Source organism: Stegodyphus dumicola, chromosome X2, assembly GCF_044657685.1.
Source record: "Stegodyphus dumicola isolate Sdum_Otavi_A_Nest chromosome X2, ASM4465768v1".
NCBI lineage: Eukaryota > Metazoa > Arthropoda > Arachnida > Araneae > Eresidae > Stegodyphus > Stegodyphus dumicola.
In genome coordinates this window covers 49,107,050-49,131,309 of record NC_140781.1, presented here as the reverse complement: position 1 = coordinate 49,131,309, position 24,260 = coordinate 49,107,050, and the positions used below count along the sequence as shown (strand labels likewise).

At 31.2% G+C, this 24,260-nt stretch overlaps 2 protein-coding genes across 5 annotated transcripts in view; one reads left to right on the top strand and one right to left on the bottom strand.

Moving 5' to 3' along the window:
* The window catches only part of LOC118184111 (uncharacterized), a 305,486-nt gene that overhangs the window by 83,918 nt on the left and 197,308 nt on the right, over positions 1-24,260 (bottom strand). The window lies entirely within an intron of this gene.
* The window catches only part of LOC118183948 (uncharacterized), a 160,410-nt gene continuing 153,381 nt past the window's right edge, over positions 17,232-24,260 (top strand). The window contains exons 1-2 of one of the 3 annotated variants that reach the window (XM_085809485.1): positions 17,232-17,437; positions 18,600-18,744. The gene's annotated coding sequence lies outside the window, so the exon portion shown is untranslated. The other 2 variants (XM_035353660.2, XM_085809486.1) reach the window with 2 other exon arrangements.

The window sequence follows — 24,260 nt, the reverse complement described above, 5'->3', positions numbered from 1 at the left end:
CGTGAAAGAAATATGTAAAAGTCCTTACACTTCTGGTTCAGAAAACTCATGTAAGTAGTTATCTTTTCTTCTTTTCTGCGTGCATTCGTGATATTATTGGAAGTATGCCCGGTTAGCAATCGGAAAGTCCAGAGTTCAAATCTTGGCGAAGGCACTGCTTATTTTTTACGTTTTCTCTTCCTAAAAATTATTTAAGACTCTTCAATGGCGCCCGAACTAAAATGTGGGGCCGATGATTCATCACTACTATAATTTGACTCCCCTCTTCCGTAGTCGGCCTTTAACTGGGGGAGATTGCAAGGTATTTTTCCCACTTTCCCGCATGCTTTCGTGGTGTAACTGAAAGCACATAAGCCTAGCAGTCGGGAGATTCAGAGTTCGAATCCCTGCGAGGGCACAGAACATTTTCCTGCTTCCTGCTTTGAATAATATAATGACAGACAAATAAAGACCACGGAAAAGTATCATGCATTTTAATGAGTATTTTGTATTAAAAGAGTTATAGTGTAGAGACATTAGGTATTTTTTGAAAGCAGGACAGATGCAAAATGAGCAATGCCCTTGCCGAGACTCGAACCTCTGACTTCTCGAATACGCGTCGAATGCGCTGACTATTACATCACAAAGGCATGCTAAGAAGCTGGGAGAAATATCTTATATACTCCCCCTTTTAAAGGGCCACTGGGGATTAGGAGACCCAATTGCCAAATCCTGGTGCAGAATGATCATCCACCACCCTTTTTAGTTCGGCGGCACTGTAGAGTCATTAGTTTTTTTTCAAAAAGAGGGAGAGTTGAAAAATGAGCAATGCCCTCGCCAGGACTCGAGCTTCGGATCTCTCGAGTGTGCTGACCATTTGACCATTATACCATGAAGGCATGTTACGTGGGCGGAAGAAATACCTTAATGTGGTATAATATACTGTATAAGCAACATGAAACGTTTGAAATTTAACGACATCTTAAGTTAACTAGGAGAATTTATTTTTGACCTGTGCAATTTGTTATTAAAGCTTTTGATAATTTCTGTGGATATTAGGAATTACATTCTGTACTAAGCTCCATATTTTAAACAATTTCCAGTCTATGACTTTTATGAAAGATCCTACTGTACCAAGAGAAAAAGAAATAAAAAGTCATGTATTTTATTTTGGTCAAATAATTCTTACTAAAATGAATTACAACTTACGTAAGCACCTGAACTATTTCAAGCAGTTTAGTTATCCTCTACATTTATTTTCTTGCAAAAATGGTTCTTATTTCTTGAAAAAGAGTTTCTTTAATCAGTTAAATTAATCCATCCGCAATAACTTGTAGCAAAGAAACATACGAGGCTTTTTAATTCGATATCTTTATTTTAAATATAACAATATGGAGATGGTTAAAGCCTTCGTTGAAAGACCTTATAAAGGAAACAAAATGTAATATAATTTAGATAAAATAAAATACACATTAGTCACGTGAAATGCAGGATATCTGTACTTAAAAATCAGAAATTTAATCCTGTTTTGCAAAATTGAAAAATTTACGACATTAAAATAATTTTAAATATATCCACGATCATAGTTTTAAGAATTTACTACATTTTTAACGCATTTCAGCCTTTAAGTTTATTTTAAAGAGTCATTAATAAACAAACCTGAAGGGAAAAGAATGTTGAAGAGATATACTTGAATGTCCCTGTATCTGCCTAGAATTCTAAACATCGTTTACAATAATTCAGATTCAGCAGACTCTCTCAATGTAACTAGGATATTAATTAGTCCATACAGTCAACACGTTTTCGTCAGTCACTAACAAGCACATGAAATTCAGCATATATATATGACATAAAGCGGAACATTTGCATCCATCCAAATTCCTCTCATTGTCAACCAGGCATTATATTGTGAGAGATTCGTCTAAGCATCGTGTCAGAGTGATGGAGGTCATAGTTCTGAGTTAAACGGCGCCACTGATGGATCTATGCTTAATTATTTCCTACCGGGTACGCCTTCATCGTGTACATAGTCTTTACCCTTACACGATAAGCATCACAAATCAGTCACTGAAGCACTTATACCTATACCTCAAAAGAAGAAGTAAGCAAGAAATTGTATGTTGTATGTGCGTATATGTCTTAAAAAATAAATAAAAAATGAAAAAAAAAAAGAATATATTATTACGGAATCAGTAGGGAATTTCCCTAAACCAAGATAAAAATAAATAAAGAAAATTCAGACCTTGAAAAACTGGTGTTTCTTTTTTGTTTTTAATAGAATAGCGACGTAATACTGAGACATTTTCAATTAAAACAAGGGAACATTTTCAATTAAAATAAGGGAATACAAAATGCTTCAAATGTCTAGTGAAATCAATAAAATACAATACAATTATACTGAAGATAGTGATAAACTGACTATTTTGAATACTGGGAATTAAACTCTATGAGAGGATAAGGAAGTAACTTTGAAAATATAACGTTACTTTTTTGACGTTAGAGTAACGGACAAGTGACGTTAAAAAATAAAGAAAAACACAAAAAAACGCATAGAAAATGAGAGGCAACAGAGGCATAAGGTAGTTAAAAATTTCTGTAAAATAATATATCTGAAGTCGAATTTCAAATTAAAACTACTTGTTTTAACTTTGAATTCAGAAAAGACCGAAACACTCAAGTTAAGTTCCCGCAAACAGGAGATGGATAATCTGTCTGAAACTACTCAATAAAAGGTGTGCTTTGTAATGTTATTCATAATGGCAAAAAAGAATTCAAAAGTAAATAGGACACATTACAACTTCGTTCAAATTCCAGTTGAAAATCCTTTGCAGTTATTGAAGAACAAAACGTTAAAAAATGTAGTCTCCACAGGGTCAATATTTTCATTACAGTGGGAGTATAATTTTATGCTTCTCCTCAACAACACCCATTCAATCAAAATTAAAAGCAACCACAACCTTAAAAAAGGTTTTTCATCAGATCGATCCATTTGAAAAAAATCATCGTTTATGGAGCCAATAAGAAACTTCGCATAATTTATCAAGGTTATAAGAATGAAATATTAGTAAAAGTAACAGAGATTACGAAAAAACGTTAATAATAACAGTACCTATCAAAAATGTTATAATACAAAAGAAAATCCCAAATCTTGCATCAAAATAATCACACTCTACGATGCTGTGCATTCCTTTTCATTTGTACTTTTGCCTAAATTTTATAAAATTTCTATCAGTTTTATGAAACAATAACACTAGCGATATTGGTTATCTGAAAATTAAAATTTAAGGTTGTTGAGGAATGCCTTTTTCATAAAAATACTTCTTCTTCAGCACAGTTTAATATACGTATGGAATTTAATGCTTTCAAAAATGTAAGAGCTAACACTATTAAAAACCAAGTTATTAAAACAAAACCCTTATGCAATAGTTAAAATCATTTTCATAAAAAGAAAGCTTCTGACGTTAACAAGTAAAAAAATTCATGTAGAGATTTACTGAAAAACACCAATTAAAAACAACGCACCTCAAACATTTAACTACAAAACGAATTGTTGAATCTAGTGTTTAAAATAGGTAATTTATACCATCGAATAAATTTATAATAATATATAAACTGAATACGTTTTTTGCCTAATATTTATAACTTATGTTATGTAATATAATTATAATTCCTTCCTTAATGTTAAGGTTTTTTTCTTTCAAAGATTTTTAAGTGTGTTTCTTAGTGAAAGCTAATAATAACCTACAAATATAATTTATTAATTCATTAATTCCTCATATTGCAAAAAGGACCTATTAGGTGCCACCATAATGAAGGCATTAGTAGTGGTCAATATGTATAATGGCTAGTGCCCGACATTGGAAAAATGAACTGCAAAAAGGTTTAATAGATTAGCAAATTTAATAGTTCTTATTCTAGTAAAAGAGATATGTTTGTAAATTAAATGTTTAAGTATGTGAAGGCATAAATCAGTTAAAGACCAGTCAAAAAACTATATTTTAAAATAAATTTTTAATATAAATGGATAATTTCTGATTATTGAGAAGTCCTTGATTGCTGTCTTCCATTATTTCCCCCAATTTAATTCACAGAATTTTCATAACTGGTGACTTATCAAATCACAAATTGTAATACTAAAATACGAATTCGCGAATTGGACAACGAACATTTCTTTGGTTTTTTTTTTTTTTTTTTTTTTTTTGGCCTCTTTTTTCTCCCAAATTGTTCCTTATTATTTTTTTCACTATCATATTTTCCCTATTTTATAACGCGCTTTTTTCTTCACTGCAGGGAAAAAATACATTTTGTTTCAAAAACATCCTTCATTCATTTTCTTTTACCCATAAATTCACACTGATTAGAAAATTATTCATAGTTTCTGCGCACTTATAAAGAGCAAAGCAATTAAACCGTAAAAAACAAAGACTTTACACTATCTGTGCATTGCGGAATTGGCGACCAACAAGAGCCAAAGCGTTTTCTTTCTCGAAAAGTTGGTTTTAATATTAACCTCACATTTACGCTTCAGACGTTTCCCAGGAACTTTTTTACCCAGTCATTTTATTATTTCCCCTTAACTTAAGCTCGCCTTTTTAAGTTTATCGTTTGTTTAACTTTGCTACAGTATTTCTTCATTTAATACTCTAAGAACACTTTTTAGCTTGGTTAATCTAGCCATTCGCTTCTGTTCCTTTTTTTCTTTTCATCTCCGCTGTTTCATTTTTTGCCTTTCAGACCAATGGGCATGAACCCCCCATCTCTGAATATAGTGCACGTATGTAGAGAGTCACAAGGTTTTAGCATATTCATCAAATATGCAACATCGTTGGTTTTTGCATGAGTAAAGCTTCTGTCCAAAAAGCGTCTGATTTAAAGCATTTGCTTCTTTCATTCTCAACATTGTAAAGCTTTCAGTCTTTAGGATATATGCACAGTTGATTTCTTTTACTGATCACCATTGCAGCTCCACAACTCACGAGATACGTTAAGTTGTCTGCTCTTTCAGGGTATTTTGGAATATAAATTTGACCTGGAACGTGACCTAATTCCGTTAAAAGTTACATTTCTTTCAGTATTTTTAAGTTTTAACCTTCTTTTTACTGGAATACTTGGAAAGCTATAAGTATTTTTAATGGAATACATTGAACTACAAATTTACATGGAATATATAAAGCCATAAAGGATTTTCTCCCTTTTTGTCGCGTGCATTTCGGGTGTAATTAGAAGAAATTCATACTGGCGACTGGGAGGCGCGGAGTTTGAATCCCGGCAGGGGTACTGTGCCTTTTTTATTTTTAGTTTCCTGCTTCAATAAACCTAATGACTCTACAAAGCTACAGAATTTGTGAAAGGAATATAAAAGAACAACTGCGTTTTAATATAGTGGCCTATTCTTTATGGATTTTCAATAACGAAATTCACTACTAAAATTTATTTTTGTTTCGATGCGAAATTAAACAATTACAGCAATTAAATTTCCAATGAGATTATAAGACTGCAGCATAGAAATACAAACTGAACTTTATAAGTAGTTGTACTGAATAAAAGCCAACTTTGTTTAAGGAAAATTCAGTGCAACAGCTAAGAAAATACTTTATCACTAAATTTGTATTTCGGTGTACATTCAAGGTCGAATAAAGAATGATTATTTTCAAGATTCTATACTCCTCTGAATCGATACTGTTTAAAGCATTGTGCATTCCTGTCCATGTGGTGGTATTATATAAATGAATTTTAATCGTTTCGAGTTTCATTCTTTCACTTCGTTTTCATTCTTGATTTATGAGAAATATATAAATAAGTATGACTCAAAGGTATATTCAAAGGTAGGATTGCTGAGTAAATTATATGTACTTAAGACTGTTCAAATTACTATAAGCAAAACTAATTTTTGTAAAACTGTAGAGTTTCCCTTAGTTCACTTACCAGTTATTTAAATTTTGATATCTTTTTTGCATTTTATATTTGTCCTTGCATTTCCTCGACAGGATGCAAAACTAAGTAGTTAAAAGAGAGTATTTAAATGGTAGAAACGAAAAGGTTAGACTGAGCGTGATTTCGCTAGTATAGCGCACGTTTGCTATTTTGACCTCCAGCTATTAATCTTAGTAGCGGCTACGCATTCTGGCCGTTTATGGATCTATCCCCGGTGTAGCTTGCTGAGTCAGCCTATTAGATTAAATTAAATTGTGCTGTCTAGTACTACTTCTTACCTTTTGAATTTATTGTTAAATCCTCTTTAAGTTCTCACTGCAAGCAGTCGGTGCTTTTATAAGCACAAAGTCCGTGCCTTTCTGTTAAAGAGTTGTGATAAATAAAAAGGGCTTTTTAGGCCCTTTGCCTGTTGCGTTCATCTTCACGCCCGTGCGATAATTTGCTAGGTTGAACACTGAGATCTAGACACATTAGATGGTAATTAAGACACATTGTATGATAACTAAGATAAGTCAGATCTTATAAAAGAATAATTTTAATTTATTTGAATCTCTTAGAGAAATTAAAAATGAACTATAACAAGGAAAACTTTGCAACTTTTAATCTAACAAAGCTGATTTGTGTAATTGTGTACGGTGCACTTATTGAAACCCCTACTTAAGATTTCACCCTAGCAGTTCCACGACTTAAAAGTCCTTATCCTGCTTTTATTTTCGCAATCATGATCGTAGTCATATACTTCCAGTTACAGAAGCGTTTTAAATGATGAAAATATTAATGTTTTGGCAAGGTCAAATTAAAAAAGAAGTTAATTTTAGACAAGGATTTGTAGGTTCCTATACTTCAATTTGAAAACATTGTGTACTCGTTATGAAATATATATATATCTTTGACTCCCGTACGACAAAAATTTACTGGGATATTTAATTTCAAAATTTGCAATTTTTATGTCATTTTCAACTTGCCTTGAGGGATTGGATATTCAAGATAGAACAAATCGAGGCAATAAAGCATAAAATTGAGTTTTGAATTGAAAAATATAATAGTTCAAAACCAATGGTGCATGACCATAATTCAAGTCACGTTCTATCACTGTAAGAAAAATAAATTATCAATAAGAGATAACCACAAGTGAAAGAGGAAACTATATATATATATATCACCCTAAATCTAACGTATTGAAAACTTCTCAGTTGCAATTAAAAATAAATATTTAGGAAAATTGCTGTAAGTTTTATTACTTCACAACTTGCGTATGACTCGATATTTTATTTTCATCAAGTCATTTTTAACAGGCATAAAATATTTAAAACTTCCAAACTAGTTTCATTAAATTGCCGAAAAGTTTAATAGTTATTCTGCCTAAAGGTTTAATATTCCAAATCTATTACGTTTCCTTTATATTACTTTGAATAATACTGGAAAGTTCTGCGAATTTTTGACAGCAAACGTCTATGAGGAAATACGGAAACACTAGAAAATTTTATTGACTAGCATTAAGCGCCAGTTTGTTTGATGGACTTTCTTCTCCGGCAGCTGAGAAGCTCCTCGGTCAAAGATATCTTAAGATTTATTAGTGGAAACATTATCAAGAAGTTCGTAATCAAGATGTTGTTTGACAGCTACCAAATGAATGAAATCGTAAGAAATCAGGGAAATATGAAATGACCAAAACAGATGAAATTCTGATGGTATAATAATCAGCTGAATATGGGTGTGTGATCCCAAACACCCCAGCTGTACTCAGTTATATCTGTGTCGAACATTCATTGAAACGTATGCTGAACACTGTTATAAAACGAAACACAATAGTCTTAACCATTGGTCAGTTTTGGTTACTTCGAATCAATTTCTACTTTCAAACTGACACCTGAAAACAGCATTTCTCTGAAATGATGATAGGATTAAGTGGCAAAATTTTGTAAAAATTTTTTTCTTTGATCCCCATCTCTGGAAGTACCTCAAGGAGGTTCCATGGCTTCTTTCTAGTACTGTTACTGAATGATATTCAATTCTCATCTCCAATGATATGCTTTTTTAGGTTATAAGGGAACCTCATATCAGAGTGGCTTCTACAAACAATCATGTAATGTGCTTTTCTTATCATATTTTGAAAGCCTTACCATTTGTTTTCATTTTACAAAATTCCAGTTCATAGGGAGATAGTTGAACCCGTCGATAAAATAGGGTAACAAATACTACAGCCACGAATCTTAAAGAAGCTAATACGCTCCTTAGATTAAAGCTAATCACTGTTTTTCAACATTAAAATTGAATGCTATACAAGCCAGAGCAACTGCCCATCGTTCTATTTATAATCTTCATGAATAGATGGCGATTCATAATTTTCTGGTGGATTCAAAAATTTAATAAATTTTCGCAAATAACCATACCGATATATAGCACAAATATGCATATCGGTATACCTATGGTGATGAGGCAAATTTTGATTTGAACTGACTGTCAGAGCCGGCCTGATTGTTTTGCAAGGCAAAATTAGCCAGTCTCCTTGAATTTGCTGTACCATATAGAAAATGTCTTACAAATATTGGTTTCTGCTTGATGCTTCGTACGGACTTTCCTTGATGCAGTCACAGCTATATAATGCTAAGATGCATTATGAAGCTGTGACTATATAATGCATCTAAGTAATGAAGATAAGTAATTTGTATTCACCAGAGTATGTCACGCTTGCGTAATACTACCAGCTAGCATTTTCACTGCTAAATAGTGAGTAAATTTACAGTTGCATGGTAGAGTTTCTTACAAGTGCTAAATTGTAAAGCTTCTTTATGTACCACTACACAACATTTTGGTTGGATTTATTACAGTCAATCTAATATAAACTAATAAAATCTAATATAACTTTTGTACAAATTATGAATTACCCTATGTTAGATCGTTTAATTTGCGTCTGATTTCACATTTTTTGGCATTTGGTTGTTAATTATATTAGGTCATAGAGCGTAAAGTGAATTTTGATTCACTCAGCGAGTTTATGCCGTAAATGAGATTTAATGATGCATGTCTTTAATGAGAAATCAACTGTTTTAATTATTGTGATTAATGTTTTATTATTAGTGTGTTAATTATTATTAAGATGACAACTTTCTAATTGCGTGACTACTAAATAGTTCACGTTTTTAATTCAAAGCATAAATACTATAACATAAAGTAAATTTGCATAATTTATTTTAAAAACTTTTGAATAAAAAGAAGTAAGCGTATAATGACTGAATCTAGAAATATGAAGTATTTTATTCTGATAGTTGTGTTTCTCCAGAACTTAATATAAGTCCCTACATTTAAAGTGTAATTCCCGTATTCTAACCATATGAATGAATAACTCCTACTAAACGCAACCACGAAAAACTATTGCCAAAAGCATATCCCTTTTATAGGTTGCAGTTAAGACAGGTATTTTACTGGGTTCAACAAATAAATGTCAAGATCCATTGTTTACGTCCGGTAGTAAAACTTACTCTTCTTAGTGATGTTTACATAAAATACACCATTTACTGCATTTAACATCGAACTAAGCACAAGAGTTTGAGATGATCTCTTAAAAAAAGTAAATATAAGTATAAAAATAGCGATTGTTTGCTGACTTTAGTAAATTTGAACAATGTTTTAGCTTCTAAGAAAGATTTAAATGTTTTCAAGAAAAAGGTCGTTTCTCGCATTTGACTATAAAAATAGTATAGTATCAAAATTCGAATTTTCTTCTATTACGACACTATATTAAAATGTTTTAACTATCGTAATATTCCTTTTTAAATTAAATAAATGTACAGCCATATACATTTATTAGTATATGTATTTGTGTACAAGATAAATGTGAATCGAAATTTTAAGTTTAATTTGTAATAGTCCCTTAAATGTCAGTTTTTGTTTGAGTATTTCCCTTTTCTGCATTGAAAATACTATTGCTTCTATAAATAGCTCTAAACAGAGTTATTTCAAAATTAATTTTGCATAACACTAGTAACTCAGGCACTTACGGAAAGTCTTCAGCTAATAATGATTTAAATTTCACTGCCAAAATATTTTATTCACCAGCAAAGATTAAGTGTGAACTAAAAATTAAATCACTGCGAACCTATATTTCACTTTATACCGGCAACTTGTTGCCTCCTCTGTTGTCCTTTTTTATTCTACCGAAATTATTTGCCATGAAGATGCAGAAGAGGCATAAATGTGATCAAAATGGGCACGCTGATTGCGCCCATTATGATGCTTGTAATCCATATTAAGGATACATTTCTCAAAAATAAAAGGAAATATTAAATCGATACGAATGCTAGCATCTTTAATACAACTACTTTTCTTTTTATGCATTTAGACGCTATCAGCTTCCGAACTATTTCTTATATGTATAATAAACAAGAGTTTAGAAATTTTTAAATTAGGATTATTATTTATTAAAGTCAAGCCCTAAACTGAAAATTTCTAAAAATTGCGTTGAATGAAAACTGCCGAAAACTTTTCGGTTACCCCGAAAGCCAAAGAGTTTTCAACTATTTATTATATTATTATATTTTTATGCTAACATGAAAAGCTGTGAGGAACGTTGCCCTGCCTGAAACTAAGAATACAAGAACAACTCTATTAAATGGCCATCTCGTTAATTTGGTTAGATATCGCCAAGCTGACAACGGTTTTGGTGGCTACTTTTTATCTCACAATTTGGCAAGAAATCACCATGGCGACTTTTGATCCGATCCCTGTACAATTATAATGGATATTGTAATTGAAAAACTCTAATTGATGCTTTATATAACTGTAACCGTATTCGGTTTTCTTGTAGTTTCGAGCAGAAAGTTCTAGATATACCTCGGCGGCCGAGCGAAAACTATATAAGACCGAAGAGGGCGTCAGTTTCTCAGTAGTTGTGAGGTGTTAGTTCAGAGCGACTATTCTTGAAAACTTCCCCTTTTAGATGCGCTTTGCATTGCACTGTGTAACGTTATTAGTAGTTTGAAGTGTAACTACTGATTGTACTTTGTAATACCGTGAACAATTGTATGAGTATTTCTATGGAGAGCTCCAAAAGTCTTCAAAAAGTAAAATACTTCAGACTTTACTTACTTCTGATAAAATAACTTTTTTATATACTTCTGATAAAATAACTTTTTTCAACCTATCATCAAACATGTGCTTATTCAATCTATTACGAACCCGTACGCTTCCACCAATATATACATCCGTTGTTCATAAATTTCATTGTGTTAGATAAGGTAATAGACAAATAATGGAATTCACCTCACTACCAGATATGTGCAGATCATGAAGATCCATTTTTTATATCAATTTCTGATCTCGTATTTTAATTTTTATCCGTGCATTGCTAAGGAAAATCAAAATAAAAATATAAAACAATAAATAAAAAATAATAAAAAAATACAAAATCAGAATTGAAAATTGGTCATATCATAACACTTTAGCCTATTATAATTTGCCTTAAAAATATAATATTTAAAATCAATTTCCAACAATTTATAACTAGAACCCGATTAATACACATTATTTCTTTTATTTTCTAAGGTTCCTTTAATTTTCATCTTAATTTAAAATGAAATAAATAATTTTCATCTTAATTTAAAATGATATTACATTTATTTTTATTTATTACAGCAGTATTCATATGAATATAACAAAAAATCATAGTACAGTAGCTATTTTAAATTACTATTTTCTTCAACTTACTATTATTATTGTTATTATTACTGACAGTGCCCTCAATATACATAGATGGTATACTAGAATGGTCCTATTCTCAACTCTATCATATCGCTTTATCATCTATATCACTTCACAGCGTTTGGTTGGAGCTAAATTATCCCATCAATATTCCCCGCGCAATAAGTACTGTGAGTATCGAATGCTGAAGATTCAAATTAACACCACCAAAACTTTACGATTTATGCAAATGTGGCAAAAATTAAGCAAGGTAGTTCTTTCAGTATCAAAGTTATACACCTTCGAAAAAGGGGGCTGATTTTGTGTTCAGCCTGCATTTCGGATGTTAAAGTGTCAGGTGCTTTCTTCGCTGGAGAATTCGCACTATTGCTTAGTAACTGTTGACGAAGAAGTTCCTTTAAGATCTCAAAGAGCAATGACCTTCATCTACTACTTATATTTTGCAAAAGCAATGCTTGTTTCATGATCTTATCTAACGCCGCCCAGATGGGAAAGTGATTAGTGACACTGACTGACGTACCGAAGGCCCCGGGCTCGAATCCCGGATAGGGCATGGATGTAAATCGTCTGTACCTTCACAGAAGGTAACGATGTCTCACCCATTAGGCGCCTCCATATTAAAGTGGACAACATCTATAATTGGCTAGTGCAGACCATTGAAAAACAAAAATTTGCCCAAACAGCATTCAGGCTGCTCAAATCATGTCTTTTATTACAATTTCAATACCAATAATTTTTATGACTTCTAGGTTCTTTCTACCTGTGGTGATCTAGGAATAAAATAAAAAGTGCTGTCTGTGTGGAAATCAAAAAAGGAAGTTTGATTCTCCTGCTTATTAATTTTATTATTATAATTACAATAAAATAAAAAGTGATGTCTGTGTGGAAGTCAAAAAAGGAAGTTTGATTCTCCTGCTTATTAATTTTATTTTTTAAATAGGTAAACTGTTTAATTTGGATTTTAAAAAGTTTAAAATTTGGAATATTATTGAAAAACCCGAAAATTTATAATATGATATGTGCAGCTGAATATTCAGAATATCTCTGTACTAAACTCATTTATTACTTAAGGTAACTTTGTGAAGTCCATTTGATTTTTTCGAAGAAGGGAAACGTACAAAAAAGAAAACTAGCTATATCTTCATGGGGATTCGAACTCCGGGCCTCCCAAATGCTAGCGCTTATGCTTCTAATTTCATCACAATAGCGCGTGAAAAGGATGGAAAAAAATTCCTTATGTTCTTCCCAATTAAATGTTGACTGGATAGAAAGAGCACAGTCACCAAATCCTCTTCCCAATTAAGTGTTGATTGGATAGAAAGAGCACAGTCACCAAATCCTGGTGGTGACAAATTATCGTCCAACACCTTTTAGTTCGAGTGTCCGTGTAAAGCAACTTATAATGCTTCGAAATTTCACAGCCAGGAGATATGAAGCATTAGGCATTCTACTTCAAACAAAGAGACGTGAGAAATGTGCAATGGCTCCTCCGGGATTTGAGCTCCTTACCTTCTGATTGCTAGCAGGACGTTTTCCAATTTCACAACGAAGGCACGCAGTAAGGAAGGAGAAAATTCCTTACAAATTTGACTTGTAAATTCACAGGATTTAATTCATTAAAATACAAAATTTGCAATTATAAAAATATTAACGATGATAAAACTTGTTACAGAGGTAAAATTTTAATAGCGAAAAAAAGATGTTTTATATGCGGATAATATTAAATAAGAGCATATTGTATTCGAGTAATTTTGCATTGTTCGCATATTTTTAACGTATGTTTTACTAAAAAGTATCCTTATAAAAATCATTTTGTCAACTATTTATGCAAATAGTTATTTTGATTTGCGCATAGCACTAAAGCTTACACTAACTACATTGTATAATATGTTAAATAAATAAGCTCGTTATATATGTTAAATGTATTCGAATCCTTACTTATAGAATATTTATAGATTTTTTAGACATTTTATCTGCATTAAAAGAAGAAATATTAGAGCTGCCTTCGTCAAAATTTATAGGCGACTTATTATCGTCTCTCTTCTTACATCAAAGCCTGAAATGCCACATTATCAAGCAGTAAAGTTTTTCTTTCTGGTATGGTGAGAAGTCTTTTATTTATACATCAAATATTCTTCTTTTACGTGAATTCGTGTCGTTTATTTATTTATCGTTTAACGGTTATAAAAATTTATTTTCGGTTTACGATTTTAAATTAATTTTAAAATGACAGAAATAATACATTTGCATGCATATATACATATATATATTAATGAGTGTGTATATATATGTAACTCAGACACCAAAAGAAAACGAATTCAAAAAAATGCTATTAAAAGCACGCCTAGTGTTTTGCAAATTATACAACTGCGAGGGAAATAAGGAATGTTTCTCTTCACTCATCTAGTTTCTTAATTTTTGACTTGCTTCAGTGTTTTATTGAATTTCGAAATAACTATTTTCCTAATTATATTAATCATGTATATTTGCTTTTAGTTAAGATTAAACATTTTGCTTGTTGTATGATAGATTTTTAATTCATCACGCTATAAGGTATTTTCTCCCTTCTTCCAGAATGTCTTCGTGGTGTACGAATAACTGTTAGCACGTTCGGCGCGTCCACGTTCGAGTTCAGGCTAGTCCATTGCTCATTTTTCACGTCTCCCGTATAAAAAATCCTAATGAATTATTTAATGTATTCATGTAGCTCACGTGGTATTTCTCTCCAGCTTTTACGTATTTTAACTTGCATCAGTAACAAGGAAACTTCTAATTTTTACGTAATTTTGGTTTCAGATGCTACACTATCTTTACAATTTTAGGTTTTCGGAGGTGATGGGTCAGGTTTTGGGATTTTGTTCGTCATTTTACCTATGGGTATATTTGTACCATGTGTTAATGCAACTCATACTGTGGATAATTTGCATTATTGGCTATTGATTATTCCAATTTTTTAATAAATTATTTATGATTTCAAATATTTATTAATTGGATTTCTTAATTAAACAGTTTTTAAAATACTACTTATAGCTTGGATTTTAAGAGGGATCTGGAAAGTCTATTTCACTCTCCTTGTGGATGTATCCTAATGAAGAGAACTTAGGCAAATCAAAATTTATCTTTGCTTTAAATTTTTCACATTTTTTCATTTTTAATTCTAATTACTGTAGTTTACTTTAATATGCTGATTTTGGCACAAAAGGGAAAAATGTCCTTTCTTTACTTGCCGTCCACGAAGAAGAGAATCTGATTTAGCCTTCTCTATTTGAACACATTTAAATGAGTTTCCATGATTCTCAATCATTTCATAACCCTTCCTAACGGTAAAATACCATATTTTGAAAGCACTCAAAATCAAAGCAAAAGAAATTTTGTAACGTATTCGACAAAGATTTAATTTTCCTTTTCATTCTTACACTATTACGACTTGTTTATGTAGTCACATACTTATATATAGTGTCTCCTAATTAAAGCGATTTTGAACTGCGCAGAGTTTTTATATGCGTCTTTTTGTTCAGAACATATAATGGAAAATTGTTCAGAGATTTGATGCAGCAGTTTATAAGTCTCGTGGCCTAAAAATATACATAAAGCTAGAAAAATTTGCGTCGTCTTTAACGTTTAATATATGTGTATGTACGTACATATAATTGAATTTATTTGTGTAAATAAACGTGCATGAAAACGTTCTTGTAAACTTAGTTAAAGCTAAACTTATTATATTGAAAACTAAGTGCGATTGAATTAATTAATACTGCATCAAGAAATAATAATTAATAATAACTTTAAATAAAATAATATTAGCTTTGATTGCCCATATAAACACGTCTACATCAAGAAATAATAATAATAATAAATTATAACTGTAAATAAAATAATATTAGCTTTGATTGCCCATATAAACACTTCTACTACTTCACTTCTTCTTCTATAAATACATATATCTCTCTCTAGATGTATACATATGTATATGTATTGTACCACGAGTTACTCAATTCCGTCCCAGTTCGGATACAAAACTCTCAGGAACCACATTCAAGGTTCTCCTTCATCTTCTCCCACCATAACTTTCTCGAGAGGATTTTCTGCTTGTCAGTACTTCGAGTGCAATCAGACTACAGAGACACTACATACTTACATAAATACATGATTTTTCCGGGATTCTAACTCGAGCCAGAAGTTATAAAAGCCAACATGACAACATGGCGGCTGCATAAGATGTAAAAAAGCTGTCGATATATTTTAGCACTATAGCAATTTTAATATATTTTCTCTTCCATGTGATTTTTTTAATTGATATTTTCTATACTTTATTTTACTATTCTTTTATCTAATGGCCAGAGACTGAACATTTTTAGCATTAAATATTTATTAATTAAAATAATATGTTTATTGCAATTCATAAATATTTAAGCATAAAATATTTATTAATAGCACTCTAATGATTAAATAAGTTAATAAATAATACAAATTTAATAATGAATAAATAATATGAAAATAATATAAAAATTAATAACAAAAGTTTATGCTTAATAAATATTTAAGCATAAAATAAATAAGACTGCTTCATTATCAGCAAGGCTAACTAATGTACTGTTAGCAGTTGAGTTCTGACAGTCAGAAATTGTACCTGGAATTTCGATAGTTCGAAGTACATTTGCGCATAACATTTGCGCATTTGTTAATATATGGTAAAAACGAATGTTACTTGCTCAGTTCATACCTATTCGTAAAAGCAGCGTTAGTGTAAAGATTAACAAATGAACAAATATAAAATAACAGGGTGGTTATTACAATTTTCCAATTACAATTTTTATTACAATTACAATTTTTTTACTCTAAGAAATAAAACTTTTATTTGAGCAATTCTTGTGAATGTACGAAAGTAAATTCTAGTAGTTTATTCTTTTAAGATAGAAAATAAATTATATATAATAAATTAATTCCCTAAAGGTGAAAATTTCAAAATAAAATGCGTACTAAAATGCATAATCTTAAAGGTTAACATATGGCAAAAATTAATATTGCTTGCTCTGTGCGTATTTAATCTTAAAAGTAGTGTTAGTGTAAAAATAGCAAATTAAGTTTTAAATAAAATAACAGAGTGGTACTTTTACACTCAAGAAAAAAAAACATTTTTATTTTGAGCACCTAGTATATGAAACAGTGAAATCAAATCTTCGACAAGCTAATTACTTTTTATTCGTCAGTAACTGCAAAAGATTAATTGGAAAACTATTAATTTAGCTTCTTTTTCGACTGTTGTATGTTCAACTCACAGCATTAATTTCGAACCCAGTTCATCAGCTAATATTTTAAATGATGAAGCGGACTTCAGATAGACACATGAATTACTTCCTTATTCTAATACGGATTTTTAGAAATTGGGCACAAGTTCAAACCCGACAGTAGGGAAAACTCCTCTGGGGTGTCAAAGCGAAATATGGCTTTCAAACCCCCCTCCTACCATAAAAGAACAGGGGGGATGACTTTCATAAGTGCCGAGAGTAAGTATGAAAGATCAATACGCGAGCACACATCCATGCGCACGCATGCATTCAAGGCGCCCGGACCAGCCGGACTAAAGTAGGGGGAGCAAGCCGGCCGGACTTGGCCGATCGAACTCTCTTCAGAAAGCAGAGCTCATCGCTGGGAGTGACATCGGAGACTGCGCCCGCAACTTTCGTGTGCGCTAGAAAGTTTGCAGAAGTCCCACCGGCGTCAAGTTTGAAGCGTTGTGTTGAAACGCGCGCTTGCGATAATTTGATGTGTTCGTGTGCTTTCGAAAAGAAGGTTATTCCCATCTTTAGCTTAAAGTGATGAGGTAAGGAATGTTAATAAAATTGGACATCCCATATCGAAAGTCACAGATAGAGAAATTTTCTTAAAACTGACATTTCACGTTTCTGAACATTTCCGTCAAAAAGATTTGGTAAGAGACATTTCAAGGTAAGCTGCCAGGTGACCAGCATCATCTTAACAAAGGTAAGTATGTTTTGTATTTTTCTATGTAAAATTTATCTCATAGTGAAAGCTCTTGGAATTATTTAATAAGATCATTTACTTTTATAACACTCATAATGATCAAAATAGGAATTAAAAGGCTATTTATCAAGATATGCAATTAAAACTAAGTAGAATACCTTAAAAATTATTATCATAAGAAGGTAAAATACCATTACTGTTTCAAGTAAGTTGTATTGCATTTTTAACTTTTATGCAAGTCTCCGTGCCGAGGTTTTAAAACTTCAGGTAAGTGGAAATACTTTAGAAAAATTTTTAAGGATTGATATACTGGTATTATTTCTGTTTTTAAAAATTATTTTTATTTTGATAATATTTTTATTCGATCGTTGGTTTCTAATGACGCAACCGTAAATCTACTATTTTTCTAATAAATGTCACCAGATAATACAAATTATTATACTTTCTTAATTTTTCCTAAAATTTAAACATAAAAAATAACTGATTAATTTCTAGTCTCATATATAAAGTAATGCTATACTTGTTACGTACACTTGTTAAGTATATGAAGTCTAAGTATTTTTCTGGGAAGTTCCATTCAATTCCTCTTCTTTAAGAACAAAATAACATAGTTGAATATAATCGCTTTAAATGCTCATATTGATTGATATAATTAAAATGCATCTATTTTTGTTAAATTTTCACTCAAGAATTCTTGAAATTAAGAAAACCGTAGAAGTTATATATGGATACCCAAATATATAGCATCAAGTCAAAATGTCAGAAAAAATGTTTAGGAATAGGAAATATTACATGCTAAAAACGTTATTCAGAAATTAATTCAAAAATATAAACCAAGTATGTATTACAATTATTTGGGGGTTAAGATTGACACTTGTTGAGAGATATGTGTGGTTCAGTTATCCTTTCTAGATGCACTAGGTTCAGTATTATAGGTAAACAAAATTAAGTTTAACTTGACTTCAGCCTTAAATTTAAATTACGATATATATTCTTTTCAGGTATTCTGTGGATCTTCTTACAGCGAAAAGTAAATATTTGAGACATAAGGAAACTTATCAAGCATGAATCTTGAGCTAAAGTTCCGGATATTTGGAAAGATCTGCTACCCACTCGCTAACCGATTTTTGCTTTATGGGACGAATGGTAAGTACAAAAGTTTGGAAGTATTTTAGGAATTTCTATTGAAATTCTAAAACCATGTAAAGCTTTGTTTCATTTTAGATAAACTGTTTTTCATTTGGCACATACTAAGCTTTGGTATCATTGAAAAAAGCAAAATTGTTTGCCCTCCTACTTTTTTTAATTGCTAAATGTGAAATATTACGATTATGTTCCTTATAAATAGAAGAAAACACCTTTAAAGTTTACTCATTGCCAGATTAATGTTATCCAAAAGGTATTACTCTCAAAGTTATATTTCTTCAGCTAGAAGTTTTTTAATTATGTTAATCATGTTTTTTCAGCCAGATTTTATTATTAATTAATGATGAAACTTTTAATGAATTATCTATTTTCTATTTAATCTATTATAGCAGTAACACAGCCGTATTCGTGGGATTTATTTTACTTAAGAAGATCTTAATTTCCGGTGTGCAACTTCTCTAAAACTTGCTTCTGCTTTGATAAAAAGTCTTAGATAATAGGCAAAAATGGTTGATTTGATATTACGAATCCAATCTCATTGCTTCCAAATTTAAGGGGTTTCATGATTTTTTAAATATTTGTCTTAAATTTTATTACAGTAGTAAAAATATGATAAAAAATTGTTACAATAAAATTTTGCTACAGAAATGCATAGTACGTAATATTTTCGATTTTCTTTTACATTAAAACTATGTATAAAAAGGGTTCTTTTTCACACCTCCTAGAAATCTATCGTCCATGAAAAAATTTAAGAAAAATCTGTATTTTTAAATACTTTTCATACCTAGAACCTTCATAGTTATTCTGTTTGTGACCTTGAGAATAATATACATAGCATATTTCATAACGAGTAGACTTCAAGACTTCTAATTAAAAAGGCAAATGTGTAAAGCAGCCATAGCCAGGGCCCTTGCTATTGAAATAAAATCAGAAGTAAAAATAAATAAGCTTAGAAAATGTAAAGTTTCTGTTCAAGTTATTGTATATAGATAATATAAAATAATTCAAATAGGAATTGTACAGCATATTTTTAAAACTTTGAATTTTGAGTAAAGGAAATGTAATTCCTATTTCCTGAGAATCTGGTATTTTGACTTTTAAGGCAAAAACAGTAAAATCCTGCTTGACCAAATTCCACTACACTGAAACATGGTTTAATCGAAACGATGGAAAAACAAAAGCACCTTTTTAAAAAATTAATTTCTTTCCGGTTTCTAGAATCAAATGAATATTTCATAATTAAAATAATTTATCTGAACGCTATTTTATGCACAACAGTTAACTGTGAAAAAAAAACTGCGAAACTGTTTTTTGCGTAGCTTTAAGAGTAAGTACGTAATTTCTTAAGATAAGCAGAAACACCAAAAACGTTATACAAGAACTTCTTTCTCATTGTACTGAGAATTAAATGATAATGCATTTACTAATGATATTTTAAAGCTAGATAAAAGGTAAATACGAAATATTATTGGTGTAAACTTCAAATAGATTCAAAATCATACACGGAAAATATTTTGTGTAATTTAATTCTGATTTGCTTAAAAATATCTGAGTTTTTTTTAAGTTATTTTCTTTATACCTCTAGAAATTAAGAATTGCATTAATTATTTTCCTCCAAAACCAATTTCAGGATGGATGTGTCCTTGTAATTAAAATATAGAGCTTGCCAGGAGTTTTATATTGATGGCTAAAACTCTATGTTAACGACAGGTTTCAGTTTGCCTGCCATTTTTTTCCTGAATATTTTTCCTGAATATTCCCATAGAGGACTCTATTATCACACTTATGTTATTGGTTGAGGACCAAACGTTGTTTTATGCTATTGAATAAAGAATTTAGAGTCTTTTCAAAGATAATATAGCTGAAAATTTTAAACAAATTTGACCGTCTCCTAGAAACTGTGTTCGAACGTTCCCAAGTGGCTTTTTAGAACAAAACATCGGAGCCATTAAATAAAATAATGATTCTTCAGAAATAATCTCTATCTGAAATAATATGTAGTTGCTTATAACGTGCTAATGTAAATGAATAATATTCTAAAACGAAAAGTGTTTTAAAATTATTTTGAATTTATATTTAAGGATTCTATCACATAAACAGTATCATTAAGTTTCCTTACTATGTATCTTAAACAACAGCAACCTCCTTTCGATATAGGTCTAAGAATTTACTTGGCAAACTATAATAGCCTAAATTTAAAAGTTCCCTTAATAAATGGTCCCAGTTTTTTATTATACAGCTAGTTACAGATTCCGAAATTTGCTCCGAATTATGCGTATATGTAGTACTTGGTTGTATGCCGATATTCTTGTGTTTATTAATAAATAAAACCTTCAGAGCAATTTGTTTGGTATAGTAATTCTGAAATGAAAGAAACACAAATGAGAGTTTTGATTTCAAAAACATTTTCGCTTAGAAATGCAAGGCAAAGTTGATGCAAAAAGAAACATTTCGGTTTCTTTTTATACGTGAAATTAAAGGAAAAGGAATATTGTGATCTTGAAAGGAATCGCTAAAAAATATTAAAAAATACTTTTTACAACATTTAAATAACTAACCAAAAAGTGGCTAAAATTTCCCTCTAATAACCAATTCTAGGAAACCTCATAGAAAGTACTACCTTTCTTGTATTCACTTTATCTAATAATAGAAAGATAAAAACGAAAAACGAAAGGCATGATAAGTAATTGTATAAAATGTGCAGTGATTCTTTCTACAGTAATGTACAGTAAACTCCTTCTACATCAGACAGTGCTTATAATGACAGTTTATGTGTATTTAAATTTACGTTAACGAATGTTTATGTTAACGGACGAACGAAGAATTTAAGCCCATTTAAACAGTTTATTCTTTTTTGGATGCATTACGATAAATGACAGTTATACCTCTCAATAAATCCTTAATAGGTGAATTTTTCAAGTTTCTCAAGTGAAATATGAACTATAAAGAGTTAAAATGTTGTCGTGCTATTCAAAGTAGTAGCAATTAAATTTTACGTTAAGTGACAAAAAAAAAGGAATTTTTAAATTATATTTCATTCTAATATATTAGCAGGTACGAGTTAAAATAATACGCGAATAAGGATTATTCACACGAGAAGTGTCAAGGCAACGAGAAGCAGCGTTATATTCATAAATTTCAAGACTAGTTTCGAAGGATTAATTATAGAACTTTCTTCTTCAGCTGCAGATGCTTAAGCCTTGTCTGCTCGTCTGCAGGTGAAAAAGAAGTTTCTATATTTAAATCTTTGAAATTTGTCCTGCAAATTTATGAATTTTACTTTGATTCTTGTTGCTTTAACTCGCCCAATAAACATTAGCAGGTTTTTCTTTATTCATATTTTATTTTTGGAACAAAAAATTCAGGAACTTAGTTTTTAGTGTAGTGACTGGTGATTGATTTTAATTGTTTTAAAAAAGTCGACTTTCGAAATAATAATATCTATGTCTATTATTAACTGAATCAATTAAATATAGAATTTTCAACTCTTGAAAGTTTTCTAATTTTGTTAATGAAAGAAATTGAAGTTTTATGGAAGTGTATACAAATTCATGAGCCAGGCAAATGTTTACGTTAGAAACAACAATACCTATCTCAGGAATTTACCAATAAATACTACATTAAGTAATATAAATTTATAAGGTATTTTCTACCTCCTTCCAGCATGCCTTCGTGGTGTAACGACAGCACACTTGACGCTTATTCGAAAGATCCAGGCTCGCGTTCCGACAAGGTCATTGAAAATTGTTTACATCTTCTGCTTCAAAAAAAAAAAAACCTAATGACTCTACAGTGGCACACGAATCAAAAGGGGGTGGACAATAATTCGTTACCACCAGGATTTGGCGATTGGATATGCTAATCCCCAGTTGTCCTTTAAAAGGGGGAGTAAAAGTGTTTTCTCCCTCCTTCCAAAATGCCGTTGTGGTGTAATGCAAGGACACCCAGCGCGTATTTGAGAGATTCAGGTTCGAGTCCGGGCGATGTCATTTTCATTTTGACCATCTCTCGCATTAAAAAAGAAATTATGACTCTACCAGATGATGAAAGGCTTTAAAAGTTCCCCAGCTTCTGTACGAGGGTTTTGCAAATGATGAGATCGTTCATTACATTGTCACAATACGTTCGACCTTTTAGTTGTAGAAAACAAAGAAGCTTGAAAGTTAAGAAACTGGAAAATCTCTCGCATTAAAAAAATTATGACTCTACAAAATGTTAAAAAGCTTTAAAAGTTCCCCAGCTTCTGTACGAGGATTTTGCAAATGATGAGATCGTTCATTACATTGTCACAATACGTTCGACCTTGTAGTTGTAGAAAACAAAGAAGCTTGAAAGTTAAGAAACTAGAAAATCTCTCGTATTAAAAAAATTATTACTCTACAAAATGTTAAAAGGCTTTAAAAGTTCCACAGCCTCTGTACGAGGATTTTGCAAATGATGAGATCGTTCATTACATTGTCACAATACGTTCGACCTTGTATATGTAGAAAACAAAGAAGCTTGAAAGTTAAGCAACTGGAAAACTTCACTGCGCTTTTGCGCAAAGTCGATCATGAGACTTACGAATAACTTTACGCTGCACCGCAACAAAACATGGAAAGAATGCTTTGGCTCTTTGCAGCATTATTTCATGAATATTCAGTGTGTAAACAGTGTGAGTCGACAAATGCCCACATGATAGTTCACTTTATACAGTAATACTGGCCCCCGAGATCCCCCCTCAGCGCCGTTGTGATAGCCGCTTAAAATGTTTTTCTTTTTTTTTTTTTTTTTCGTTTAGCTTTAGTCATCAATCTTCACGTGAAAGTAAGCTAATGACTCTACACAGTATTAATAGTAAATTTAGGTCGCGTAATTGAAAATAATTCATTGCATTACATATTATTTATTCACGTTCTTAATTAATATGTAATGTATATTAAAATGAACTGTCTAGTAAATCCCAATACTTTTAATTTGGATGTAAACTGCACAGAAAATTAGTCCAAGATTCTAGTAACATTCAAAAACTAGCTATAGTATATCCTGCCACTGACGAGGAATTTGATCATCTGTAAATTTAATGTAATATGACAATTAAAAATAGACTTGCATAGTTTTTCAACTACTTAAATCAGTATTGTGCAGAACATCCCCTCAGTGCATCCAGGAATATACGGAACAGCAAGCTCCTCAGTGATTAAGAGATTAAGATAACCGGTACAACCTGAGTTCACCTCCCAACAGTTAAATAAGATGTTGGTATATGCGTCTTCAATATGCTTACCCATGTGCAGCATCAAATACGAGGTATTTTTTTCCAATGTACGCTCTCTACGCGGGGTATCTTTATAAAGTATTACTTTTGACATATTAATAATTTATGCGTCTTCCGTATGTTTTCCTATGTGCAGCCTCATGTATGAGGTATTTTACCCGATGCATGCTCTCCATACGGGGTATCTTTATAAAGTACGCAAACATCGAGTCTTCGGGCATATTAATAATCTATGTGTCTTCCGTATGTTTTCCCCTGT